General features: G+C 37.3%; 1 protein-coding gene across 1 annotated transcript in view; it reads left to right on the top strand.

The window, feature by feature from the left end:
- LOC126295177 (voltage-gated potassium channel subunit beta-2-like) overlaps positions 1-9722 on the top strand; it is a 1066574-nt gene extending 1056852 nt beyond the window's left edge. The window contains exon 14 of the mRNA XM_049987482.1: positions 50-9722. The gene's annotated coding sequence lies outside the window, so the exon portion shown is untranslated. The remainder of the gene's footprint in view (positions 1-49) is intronic.
- The last annotated feature ends 4838 nt before the right edge of the window (positions 9723-14560 follow it).

The raw sequence follows: 14560 nt of genomic DNA, 5'->3' as shown, positions 1-14560 counted from the left end.
TAAGACTAACATGAAAGGAAATAGTGCGCTTGACCTCGTACACCGACAGGATGGCGGGGTGGGCGACCTGCTTCCGGTGCTCGCCGGCCCCGCCTCCGCCTCCGCCCCCGGCTACTCCTCCGTGCTGGGGGCTTCAGACCCCAGCGCCACCTACGGGGCCTTCCAGTACCACCATCAGCCCTACCACCACCACGGGTCCACCTCGTCGGCACCTGCCGGCTGCTGCGGGGGTGGAGTGGGGGGTGGCAGTGGCCGTGTCGGGGGTGGCTGCACCAGTGGCGCCGCTGACGACGACGAAGACGAGAGACTCCCACTGCTCTTTTCGTCGCTGTCCACTGACGCGGCCGTCGCAGCTGCTGCGGAGAGCTACGGCGCCTGCCTCAACGAGAGCTGGTGGGAAGAGAACAATTGAGCAGCGAGGCTGACCGCCACCACACCGGCTACTCAGCTGTGGCTACTGCGAGGTCACCTCGAGTGTGCCTTGATTGATCATTGGGGGCCAGACTCTTGGTCCCAGCCTCCATCACATCAGCCACCCAGCTGTGGTTGTGTTCCCACAGAACCGTACAGGATCTAGAGTGGAGTGCCTTGGTTGATCATTGGAGACCAGATTCGTGGTCGTGACCTATCCTCCTCTTGTGAAGCACTGTTTGGTGCTTGTGAATGTGTCTCCATATCTAGCCAACCTTCTTTAATGGACAACTGTGATACCATTGTGGAAACCCTATAAACATTAACCTTTTGTGCCAGCGACCCAGAAGTGCTGCATCACATTCAATCGCTGGAGGTGACATCTCGCAGAGTGTTCGCACCGTTAGTTCCTCTGAGGACAAGTGCAGTCACTTACCTCAGCACTGTATATATGCCTACAAATTTGCCTGATTTGTTTGGAAGATATGTGAAAATCGTTAGTGATTTTCAGAAACCCGACAAGGAAACTACACATTGTGTGACATAAACACTGTGTTATCTTATCTGTCATGTAGTACATCAATTTTTCTGTGCTGCAGGCTTTTGAGATTCATCTCGCAGTTTGCTTATTGGAAATTTCCAGCACTTTCCAGCGTAAACCCACTAATTTCTACCACTTTATGAATATCTCAAAATTCTTTAACTTTGCAACACTACACGTATCACCACACATAGATAAACACAGATGCACTTGCATAACAAAGGCAACTCTCAACAGAATTATCAGCTTTCTGACATTCTAAATTAAGTTCTCCATGACATAAGAGTCTTCACTCAATTGAGAGGATCACTTGGGAAATTTCCTGTAAACCTAGTAATTTCTACTTTTTTTAAGATACCTGAGACTCCTGCAAATCTTATAACAGCATCTCAAACTCCATAATCTGATGTACAGCGATACATTTTCACATAGAAGTAAACATTCAGCAGCATTATTCAATCTGTGGTACACTTCATCAGTTGCTTTATTTTTTGATTCAACTTGCATTATCATTTTGAAAATTCATGAGCTTTGTTGACAGTGCAGATCTGTAAATTTGTTGTTTTTTATGGATATCTGGAATTCCTGCAATCTTATAAACATATATGAAAATCTGTGCCTATGTGTGTGTGGATAAATTTCTGTATCAATTGCTTTAATGTGTGTGACATCCTGTATCCATTCCTCTGTCCCGTGGGCTTTCCTAACTTTACTGGCAGTATCATCTTGAACATATACTCTATTCTGCAGTGCAAACATGGAATTTATGTTCTTTCATAGATTTCTGAAAATCCTGTAACCATACAACATTGCATGAAGTGAAGGGCCACATTTGCAGGAGAAACGAAACATCCCAGAAAACTGCCTAGGATGTGTAGTCTTACACCAGTTACCCTGAATCATGGACATACTTAATTCAAATGGCAGTATAATTATAGTTCAGATCTTGTATTTTCAGAAGTCCTGTACACTATAGCTGTGCATTCATACTATATGAATCTCTATATACTTAATCAAGTGTGAGCAGATGCATCTCCTTGCCAAATGGAAGTCCCAAAAACTTTAAAATGTGACACACACTCTATAATGTCTCCATGTAAGGACTTGTGAAGGACATGCTTTACTACCAAAGACATTTGCCGAGATGCCCTAGAGATTTCTGACACAAGCAGTGATACTTACCTTCTTGACAATGTTATCAATAACAGGAAGTTCTGTGAGCTGCACTTCTGATTAATGAGTCTGCTTCCATTGTATTAGACTTTCAAAGCAGATGCTGCGACAGGAAATACTGCTGAGCTACCTAACAACACATGATGACAGAATCAAGATCAGTGTAAAGATGGCACATGTAACTTTTATAGTTTATCGGTATTTCTACATTAGTCCAGAATTTCAAGAGTGAAATGTAAAGTAAAATTAAACGGTCTAGAGTGGGAAACCTTCTGACAGCATGTATGTATATGCATGTGTGTTTCTGTGTGTATGTGTTTACATCTTGACATTTCTCCCATGGAGACAAGCCTTCAACTACAGTAGTTGGCATCGGAGGTATCAAAGTGATACAGGTCAATGTAGAAACAATTGTCTTTCTGTCCAAGACTGTAGCAGCATAGTGCCCAGGGATATTCCCTCTCGTTTTTCTGAGAATTGGTGAGCCAGTTTCTGGTGGAAACACTTCTGATCTGATGTCTTGCAAGCCATTGGAAGTCATTGCAGGTCTCTCATGTGTACAATTTAATACTGAGCTAAATTGTTTACACAGGTAGACAACTGCAGAAACCTGCTTTATGACTTTCCTTCATTCTGTAATCTCCATAGATAATAAAATACATTTCTACATCTTGAATATATAAAATAGCATCACAAAATGCATGAAACTTCCCAGTCCCTATGTTAGATGTCAGTTAATGAAGTATTAAATTGCCTTGGATTGCATAATCTATTATGATTGCACAGATGAATTAGTTATTCTGAACTTTGATTTGACAGCAACATGAATATTTTTGTTTGGGTTACTGGAAACGAGTAATATATAACTGTATTTATTGTCTGATTCATTACAAATATTAGTCATCTTTCAGGAGTCAGGTCCAATATCATAAGAAATGTTGAACACCCTACAGTTTCTCCCCTGGTAACAACAATAATGTTATCTAAAATTCTTCTCTTACCATTTACATTGTCTTTTCCCTTTCAAAATTTATACCTTATGGGACAATCTGCAAGTATAGTGAAGAGAATGGCAAAATACTGGACAAGTATCAAAAGACATCCACAAAGAGGCAATGTTGATAATTAGTAATTTTGATCTACAGGTGAATACTTCACATCCAGAACTCAATAAGACGTATGGGAAAGCATCAATTTATCGTGTCCAGAAATATGAAAGTCTAGTCAGAGGAGTGTGTAGGTAGCAAACACATTTTAATTTGGAAGCATGAACCATACAACAGTGTTACTTAACATACACCACATACACATACACATAAGCTAACTGCCCTGAAGAAAGTTCTGTTTGGTCTCGGTCATCATTTACAATAAAAAACAACTTCAGTAAATTAAAACATTTCAAGATACTGTTTTTCTTCTGTTGTCAGTATTCTTTACCAGTACTATAACTTGAACTATAAAAACTTTAAGTCCATTAAATGCCACATATGTGGAGACCAATTTCTTTCTGTTATACATCACTGTTAAAGCTTTGTGTTGCTACATTTCTAAAATCAGTCATGCAATAAACCATTGCAAAATGCATGTAAAAGATCTGCCAGATATTAAAATTATGAAACATTATTAGAAAATACTATTGCACTTGCAGATAGGCCCACAGAATAGTATTTTCACACTTTATTTCCTTGGTATAAAGTGACTCTCAACAGCTCTTTATATCAGCATATCTTGTAAGATATCATCCAATTTTTCATAGCAGATGCACTGGCATCCAAGGGACAGGTTGTTCAAGCTCTGGCCAAAAAATGTCCAAGCAGACTGGTCCAAAAAGTACTGCTTGTTTCTGTTAACTCTGCATCATCAGTTACGATTTTTTAAATTTTTTAAAAAATTAGAAGTATTGTAATTTTCCAGTTGTGTACAAATTCTATGGAACATATTGGAACATATATTGGTCAGAAGAAAGAAAATTAGCCTTGTATTTATCTTTAACGGTGTTTGAATTCTCGATGTTGCACTTTAAGAACTGTGATCCTCAATCCTTGAAATTAACCAGCACTATACTTGAATTGAAATCACAATCTGAGCCATTTTTCTGTAAATACATTTCCTTCTTAAACTGAAAACACCCAACTCTCAAAATGCATGTATCACGAGAATCAATCCAGCAACATGAAAAGAGAATGACTTGTCCACAGAGTTGCTTGTTTTAACAATTTCATAGAGGACTGATATCAGGATAGTTTTATTGAGTTACTTGTTGTTACAACCAAGAATAATCGGGTTGGTACATATCGGTCACCTGCTGTTCTTCGTATTCTCATGCCCCACAAACATCATACTCATCTAAGCCCATTATATCTCAACAGCATACATTTTATTTCATTGCATTAAAACTGTCTCTACAGTGTGTTAAGGCTTTGGCACTGTTGTCAAAAGCACTGCATAAAGCTCATTGCATTTACTCATTGAATATATCTATTGGTGGCAGCTGGATTCTGTGAAGCAAGTAGGTGTTATATTGGAATTTTCTTACAAGAAACGGCTGACAGGACTCTGAAGAATGTAAATTCACATGCAGCATCACACTCTGTGGAGTAAATGTACAAATAAAATAAAAAGCTTGTCACAAGTTATTGTTGTACGAGAAAGATTCAAATAATGGAAACAAAAGAGGAAAGTTGCAGATATACATAAGAGATCTTTCACTGGTGATGGGAAATCAATACCATCAATCTGTGTTACTGTATGAAGAAACACCAGACAAAAATTATTTACTCAGATCTACAAAGATGCTGTTAAAATGCTTGTTATTTTTCCTGATAATAATTTCTTGCCTTTTCTCAATATGCTTGTGTGCCACTCACTCTTAAAAAACGTTCAGTTGAGATGTCAAACAATTATTGAAAAACAGAAGAGCCCAAAATGATTGTAGTGTAAAACCACTTGACGTTACACAATATTAACCATTCACTCAGTAATTGAATTGAAGATCGAAAAATAACAAAATTATGACATAACTTTCTTCTTGTGTACATGAATTTGCACTTAGTTCTTAATACACAAACAGATGGCTACAATACCTAAAACTGCATTATTTGAAGATTTTATCTTTTATGTCCCTAAAGAATAATATAATTTCAATCAACACCAAATTTTGTTTTCAACAGCCACTTTTGCTCAGTTGAATGTATGTGCCAAAGCATCATACATCATTATTGCAATAACATCATTTTTTGCACTCCGTATTTTTCATATGGGCTTGTTCTTTTCCTCTAATACCACTTATATTCACTATTTGTATGTGTGTGGTACTGAAAACCAGTATACAGTCCATATATTGTAATCAAAGAGTGAATTATTAATTAATTCTTTTGAAAGCTAAAACTTGCTCGGGCTGTTTCTTATGTATTGATAGCCCTCTTTCTATTATTTTTCTTAATCAGATCTATATTATTTCAGTACTTTCAGTGATTAAACAACCTTAAATAGTAATTAGAAAATCATTTCCATACTATATTATCCAATAGTACTGCTTCAAAAGAACAATCCTGCTGCAGAAAAATACTGCCTGAAGATCTTTCTATGAATTTGTTTAAACTTTCGCTCTGACTAATGTAAAATATTTGAATCAAGCACTTTTTTCTTCCAAACTTTTCTAGCGCTGAGAATACAATTGGCATATTTCTGCCTTTGATAAATCACAATGGTATGTGTGGCCTCCAGACTTTTCGTCAAGGGCAACAAAAAATATTTCAAACAGAATTAAAACTACACTCACAATTCACTGTTTTTAACAATAACAAACAACATTCATTGCTGTCAGAAGATCACACCCATTCTCGAAATGTGACATTAATTAAATAAATCTTCTGTAGCTTGTGTAGTTGTTTGTTGATGTAGGAGTGAGAAGATGCAGGGTAAATTAAAAGGGCACTGTGTAGAATAATTGATATTGCTACGAAATTATGGCATCTCATCTGTCATTGGAATCAGAGATGTTTTTGCAATATGAAAGAAATATTTGCGAAATGCAAGTTGAAGTTATTGAAAAAAGGCATCACTCAGCTAGTATTCTATTAGAAAGTAACAATAAATATGTATGCTGGAGACAGATATGTAGAAGTGTATTTCATGTCATTTCCAGCAAGAAACTTATAACTTCAGACTACCATCAATTTAATTTTTAATTGCAAATGATTCTGCCTCTTTGATACAAAAGCTATTTTGCTGTTGATACCATTCAAGACAACTATGCAGTTTATATAAACTTCAAATTAAGCTGCTAATTCTAGTACTGCCAAAATTGTTAAATATAATTACAATGCAGAAACTGCTAACTTATTTTGTATAAAAGGCAACTAGCTTGCAACAACAATTCAGTGCCTGCTTGAAAACCCAGGTGACAATGACACAAAGGATTAGTGTTGCTGTTTTTCCTTAAAAGTATTCAATTTGGAAATGAGATGTGACATTACCTGTGTGCATTACTTTTCCACTAATGAAAAATTAAACATTTACTGTCATACTAATGTAAACTATTGCCATCTGTCTACCTTATAATGCTGTGTAGTTCATGTTTGTATCTAGTTTATGGAATGTTTTTACCATGTGGTTGTTAAAATATTTTAAAGAAAGGATCTTTTGACAAACATTCAAACATTCTGATGACGTGAAGAAATTTATCAATAACAGACTTCCAGGTGTTGTGCTTTCAATTTCCAACATAATTGTGATATTTATGATATTATCAAACGTTTTGGAAATGTATTAACTGTGTTCCAGAGATGTTAAACGGGACTGTCTTTATGATATTAGTGACTGCATAAAAAAGAGCATATCGTTTTTTCTTGAAAATGCTCTTTTAGAAATTGCTGCCTAAAACAAGTACAATAAGATGAACTAAAATGTAAATGCTACAGTTTTTGTGAAGTGAAGATAATATGAGAGGAGAAAAACCGATACAACACGAAAATATTTCATGATAACAACTATAGCCAATATTTACAAGCCTTAGAACTTTTTCCTTTAATAATATCATGTTGGTACTCAGAAAAGCATTTCGTCCTTTTTCATGCTTCGAAAGTTTAACTCAAACGGTTGTGTGATGGGGTTTTAATAATGTTTAAGGGGAAGAAATTTAATGCACTTTACTTTTTACACATCCTATTTTAATCAATTTGATACATATGATCTGCGACTTTATTTGTCGCAGTAATGTTTTTGTGGCATAGTTTGTTCTTTGTTACAAATGTAACAAATCATTTTTCACTGTGATAATGCACATTGTTTGATTTTCCTAGAGTCTATTGTATGTTACTGTTAAAATATTGTATAATCTTTTTCCTTGTTGATATTATTATTGTTAAAATATTCTGCAAGAATTAGTACCGCTAGAAATATATCATTGCTCACATGTTTTGGTGGGTTTTCCAGGTATTAAAACTACTATAGCGTAGTGTGTGTATGGGATGGTGAGTGTGCACATTGACTGAGTTACCTTGCTGATTGACTGAGAGTAATTTTTTTCAAGTTAATAACAATAATGGGGTGTTTGCAGTGTCTTGCATATTTTCCCATGAATCAGTGCTTTGTTTATAGATTTAAATGATTGCATAGTGCATGAAAGGGCAACATCTTTGCATACATAATGAAAATAGTGAGAATTGTCTTTTCCAAGTTACACATGAAATGTGAGTCTGTTGTTTAAAGATAATGCAGACAGTTCCTAATGCAAAAAAAAAAAGTTTTCTAGGGAGATCATAATTTTGTTGCCAATACAAATAAGATAATTAGGAATATACTTTATAAGTAATTCCCTGTGCAAGTTTCCTGCATACAATCCATTTTCATATAAAGAAGAACAATTAAAGAGAATTACTGATGCAGGTTGTTTCTACAACAGTTCACTATAGTAGTCATTATTTTATATAAGACAGACAGCACATATTATTTTCATAATTTACTGGGAGATTTTTTGCAGTTGCTTCCATTTTGCAATATCAAGCTTAACTTACAATACGTTTGGCTGGAACTAATATCTAATCAACGTTTAAAAAAACTGAGATTTACTCCAACTTAGATATTTTGATTTTCTTTGAACACAGACTCACGTTTTCAATATATTACACCAAAAAAAGTTTTTAAAAGTATGTTAGAAACTGTGCTTTATTCTTAGAACAAAATAGAACACCTATGGCGTTCTCTTTGCTTGAGAATGGATAGATGTCAAACTGTACTGCCACACTTATTTAGAAGTGTGTCTCAATATTACACCATATGATTAAGATTGACTATTTCTCTAATGCTGTAGGCAGTACTTACAAGTAAAGTTATACCTTTGCGTCTGTATTGGGAAATAGTCTGTAACAGGAAGTCTCTCCCTGTAATCACGTGGCTTGTGCCAGTGTCTTAAACATCAAACAATTAAGTACAATTTTATAATATAATTTTTTAAATTGTTTTTCATTGTGCTGGTATTTTATAGGTGAACTACGTACCAAAGTGTACAGCAGCTAGCAACTATGCTTTTAAAAATTACTTCCTTTTGGTTTTTATAAAAGAGGTGGTGAAATAAAAGTAGTCAAGATCCTAAAGGTTTTAATGCAAAGCCAGGTATTGCATGTAAAAAAGTTCATGTGCTATATACTACAAATTACCTGCATTCATGGAAATGAGATAATTAGTAACTAATTTGCATTGAACTGTCACATGTATGAACACTTTCTATTCATCGACAAATCATTAGTAAAATAAATAATTTAAGCACATTGAAAACTTTCTATCTTCCTCCTGAAATTTTGTAACACTTGCCAACCAAAATATGTTTGTGAGCATTAAGATTGAAATTACAGAAGATGTGGAGTGTATGGATAGGCAGTGCAGATACCTTTAAGTGTTTTACTATTCAAAGGTTTTCCTATATTCAGATTTCAGCTTTTAAGTCATACTACAACTCAAACCGATTATTTTGTGTAGTCAAGGAGGAAAATAAAATACATTGATTTGTAGTCAATGAGGAAGAAATAAAATAAGTTTATATTTCAGCAGCAAGTTTACAAGATTCATTGTACAATTGGAGTTATTTTTTCAAACATAAAAGTTTTTCAGATTTATAGAATTGTTATTTCAATCTAATCAACTAAATTTTTCCTATATACTATGTTCATGAAATTTGATAACTGTTACTTTGGTGGATGTAAAAAGCTACTGTGTGTAATTTACATGCAGACTGGCTAATTTGTGATAATGACATAAGATAAAAATTCTTTGCACTCTGTTACAGTTTATTTATTCCTATATCTCAAGAGTTTTATAATTTTCTCCTGTGTAAATGTCATAAACTATCACACACTCTTCTAAACTTACTTGGATAGATTATCCTCTTTATAAGTAATTTATCTGATTTTCTTTCTTTTCTCTATGTATTTGCATTGAAAACTGTATGTAGGAATGATAACTGAATATCTGAAAAAAGGGGTGTGTCTTTCTGAAATGTTTAAAAATTTATTTACATCTGGTTTTATATTTCAAGTGAATAAATTTGCATTACTAACAACTTCAACACCTTAATAAAGATCTGTGCCAATCAGTGTCTCATAGTTACATTTTCTTTCAATCACTGGCAAAAAAGATATCCACATATACCAGCATATTCACAGAATTTTATGTGGCAAGTAAAAACTGCATGCCAGACACAAAAATATCCAGTTACAAGTTTTCTGTCATAGCAGTAAATATCGGTAAGTACCTGCTTGCAACCCTTTTCTTTTAGTATTCTGTTTAGTGTCCCCTGAGAGCAGTGCAGTGGCCGTGTTACACACACCATGTATTTGAACAAAATGGTACACTACAACAAGCTGACCTGGTTAGGCTTCACCCACTGTTCAGCTCACCGTCATAATTTGGTTTGCATTTATTGAACCATATCAGTGACAACATAATGAGAATATAAAGACATCTATAAAAATGTCTTCATAGAAAGAGTCTGTACAATAATTTGACAATATTTTACACTATCCACATAGGTACATAAAATATACATTGCAGAAATTTGAAATGACACCAGCTAGAGTAGTACTTAGCAGTTTGTCCACGTTTCATAGACATTTTAACAATTTAAATTCAATATATATGAAGCAAACTTGACTTAAAACTTTGGAGAGATAATGACAAGGGTATTTCACTAGCTTGCAGTAAGTGTTCCAGTTTTGAAGTCTTTTTTTATTATAGGGAAACATGAGATAGTCATTGCTATTTCTTAGGCTGTGTACAGTACTCATTCACATTACAAAGTCTTCTACTTCACTTGCATAGTCTTCAATCAATATGAAGCACATGGCAGATTTTAGTGTCCTTCAGTGATATTTCTTTGGCAGCTCTATTAGACTCTCTCATGAGTCCAGCGAACCTGTGACCATTTGTGCTGCTCTTCTCTGTGTACATTCAATATCCCCCATCAGTCCTATTCGCTACAAGTCCCACACACTAGAGCAATATTCTAGAAAGTGTCACACAAGTGACTTGTAATCAATTGCCTTTGCAGACTGACTACCATTTCCCCAGCATCCCACCAATGAAACGACGTCTGCCATCTATTTTACCCGCAACTGAGTCTAAATGATCGTTGAGTTGCATATCCACACACATTTTTATAGCTGGTATTTGTACGAGGTGACCGATTCCAACTGTGACTCGTTACCACTGCATTTTTCCGTTTTGTGAAGTGCACAGTTTTACATTTTTTGAACACTTAAAGCAAGTTGCCAATTTTTGCACCAATTGAAAATCTTATCAAGATGCAATTAAATATATGTCCTGATGGTTTTGGACAGTTCTTCCATGTAGATAAATGCATCATCTACAAAAGTCTTAGGTTACTATTAATATTGCCAGCAAGATCATTAACATTCAACATGAACATCAATGATCCCAAAACACTTATGTGGGCAAATCTACACCTGTTGATAACTCTCCAACCGAGAGAACATGCTGTCTCCTCTGTACCACTACATTTTGCAGTGGTGTGAGGATTAAATTGGGCCAATAGTCCTGGATTTTCCGCTGTAAAGAAAGGTTTTGCGATGGAGTTCACCGTTTTTGCTTTCACTTTACTATCCTCTATTTCACTCACTGTCTCGTCTTTGGAACCATTAGCTATGGTCGCAGGTTCGAATCCTGCCTTGGGCATGGATGTGTGTGACGTCCTTAGGTTAGTTAGGTTTAAGTAGTTCTAAGTTCTAGGGGACTGAGGACCTCAGATGTTAAGTCCCATAGTGCTCAGAGCCATTTGAACCATTTTGGAACCATTAACAGCCTTTGTACAAGAATAGAATTTCTTTGTGTTTTCTGAGCTATCCTTCGAAAACACTCTTGCTGCAGTACTCGTGGAAGGCTTCACGTATTGCGCTCTTGACATCCAAACATGTTCCATTCAGCATCTCCCTATGTGTCTTGTTTTACATATATTGTATAGTAGTCTGTGTTTTCTTTGGAGTTTCTTTGTAGTGTTTACCACAGAGCATGTACTAGGTGAGTGCTGGCCAGAAATTCTGCACACGTGCAACTTCACTGTCACAGTGTGCTCATTTACTAGACGTGTAAACGAGGAGATGTAGCCGCCACCGCTCTTTTAGCGTACGAGGTGCTATCCAAAATTTTCGGGACTGGTGCTGCCATCTGCTGACAATGTTACCTTTGGACTGATGGTCACCATCACCCTCGAAGCAGTTCCCATCCGCTCGTACTCACTGGTCGCAGGGCTTCTGCCCCTGGTCACAGGTTTCCTGGAAGTCCTGTTCTTTGAGGGTGTTTATCACTGTCAGTAGTGCTTCTCGAATCCTGTCTAGAGTGTCGAACCGACGAACTTTCAACTTGAGTTTCAGTTTTGGGAATAGGTCGATGTCGCAAGGTGCCAAATCTGACACGTATGGTGGGTGGGGTAGAACTGCCATGTTGTTTTTCGCCAAAAAGGTCCCTGTGAGCAAGGACGTGTGACAGGGCGCTTTGTCGTGATACAGCAGCCAGTTCCATTGACGCCAAAGTTCGGGCTGTTATCGCCGCACATTTTCACAGAGCTGTCGCAAAATGTCACAGTAGTATACGGAGTTCACTGTTTGGTTGGGGGGGACGAATTCTTTGTGCACAATTCCCTCGGTATCAAAGAAAACGATGATCATGTTCTTCACTTTGCTCTTCACCTGTCTCGTTTTATTGGGTCTTGGAGAGCCCGGGCTCTTCCACTGGGACAACTGTTGCTTTGTCTCGGGGTCATAACCGCAAATCCAACTCTCGTCGCTGCTTACAAGAAGGTTGGACCACCAGATGCATGTCGTCTGACGAAGATCCGTGCACACTTCAACACGCTGTGCCTTCTGATCGGCGGTCAACATCCTTGGGATAAATTTTGCTGTGGAACGATGCATGTCCAATTCATCAGTCAACATTCTTTGGCACATCCCATAACCAACACCCACTTCATCCGCAAGGTGTCGAATGGTTCGACGTCGATCCACACGAAACAGTTGTTGAAGTTTGGCAGCAATGTCTGGCGTGGTGCGGCTAACAGGCATTTCAGTGTGAGCATCATCTTCGACGTCTGTACAGCTGGTCCTGAACCGACCATGCCAATCAAACACGTGTCCAGTTCATGCTCTGTCCCCCAAACACTTGTTGAATCACTGCAAGGGTCTCCTTAGCACTTTTCCCGAGATTCGCATAGAATTTGACACACATGTGCTGTTCTGTTCGCGGATCCATCGCAAAATCGCCACACACCAGACACAGAGTGTTACAGAAGTCACTGTGGACACGCAACACGCCTTCCCAGCTGAACGCCACTGCACACACTGACTCATCAGATATGCAGCTCTCCCTACTCAGTGGTGCAAATATCTACTATTCCTACTTTCCAGATGGCAGCACCAGTCCCGAAAATTATGGATTCAACCTCGTGCTGCGCGGTGTGGGATCCTTACCAGGTGCGATTGATGGAGGACATCGAAAGGGTGCAAAAAAGGGCAGCTCGTTTTGTATTATCTCGTTATAGGGGAGAGAGTGTGGCAGATATGATACACGAGTTGGGATGGAAGTCATTACAACATAGACGTTTTTCGTCGCGGCGAGACCTTTTTACGAAATTTCAGTCACCAACTTTCTCTTCCGAATGCGAAAATATTTTGTTGAGCCCAACCTACATAGGTAGGAATGATCATCAAAATAAAATAAGAAAAATCAGAGCTCGAACAGAAAGGTTTAGGTGTTCGTTTTTCCCGCTCGCTGTTCGGGAGTGGAATAGTAGGGAGATAGTATGATTGTGGTTCGATGAACCCTCTGCCAGGCACTTAAATGTGAATTGCAGAGTAGTCATGTAGATGTAGATGTAGATGTATGTCTAGGCACAGATGCCACTTCGCCTTGCCCACTATCTGGGATACACTGCACCTGAGGCAGTCTCGTGCTGTTTTCACAGTGTACTTCTATAACTAAACACAAAAATAATTGGCGCATAAATATTCCGAATTGGTTTCACTCCCACGTAAGGTAACTAAATACTCTTCATGGAAAGGGTATGAAACGTATCTGTCAATAATTGAGCTGCTCGGGGGAACAAAATGGTAAGTGCCAAAATCACAGTTTCGAGATACAGCGCTTCTAAAGTTTCAATTGATCTGCAAATCTGAATAATTTTTTTTGAACAGTCCTTTTATTCTGTAGTGATTCTAACATCTATCTTGTACTATACAGACATAAATAGTGATAGAACATTACATTTTAAATTTTACAGTAAGTCTTCAACGCTTTACTGAAACTGCAAAATCGTTCATCACTCTCATTACTAATGTCTTTTTCATCCAAAACTGTTGGCTTTAGTGACAGGAAAAATCCATGGTGGGCACCTGGTATGTAATTTAGGAGCGACATGACGTCAGCAACTTCCTTCTTTTCAATAAGTCTTGGCCCATTGCATTTGAGTCGAAGCTGGTCATTGCCTTAGACGTTTCCTGAAGTTTATTTAATGTCAAATGTCATGACAAAATGCCTCGCTGATGAATAAAGATGATGGATATTCGGAGGTCACCTTCCACCTACATATTTTCCTTAGGTTGACATCTCGATCATCAACTGTCTTCTTTCTGAAGACAAACGCTTCTTTAGAGTGTCGTATTTGATAGAAATCCTGCCTTTTCATATTGCATACAAGCCGACATCTTGATGATCTCTCACCACCGATCTGGACTGTACACATCTTGTACTTGTTGACGAAAGTAATTTTTAATTGTACTTCAGGACCATAATTGTATGTACATGCACTTTCCATTATGTTCGTGAAACGCACTAAAGACAGTATATTTAGATAATAACGTACCTCTGAGTCATCTGAATCGTGAGGAATGTATTCTGGATCCCTCTCGAAGATATCAGTATCATTCGAAG

The sequence above is a fragment of the Schistocerca gregaria genome, chromosome 11 (assembly GCF_023897955.1).
Source record: "Schistocerca gregaria isolate iqSchGreg1 chromosome 11, iqSchGreg1.2, whole genome shotgun sequence".
In the NCBI taxonomy this organism is placed as follows: Eukaryota; Metazoa; Arthropoda; class Insecta; order Orthoptera; family Acrididae; genus Schistocerca; species Schistocerca gregaria.
The sequence above is the reverse complement of the archived record's forward strand: the minus strand, read 5'-3'. Positions and strand labels throughout refer to the sequence as shown.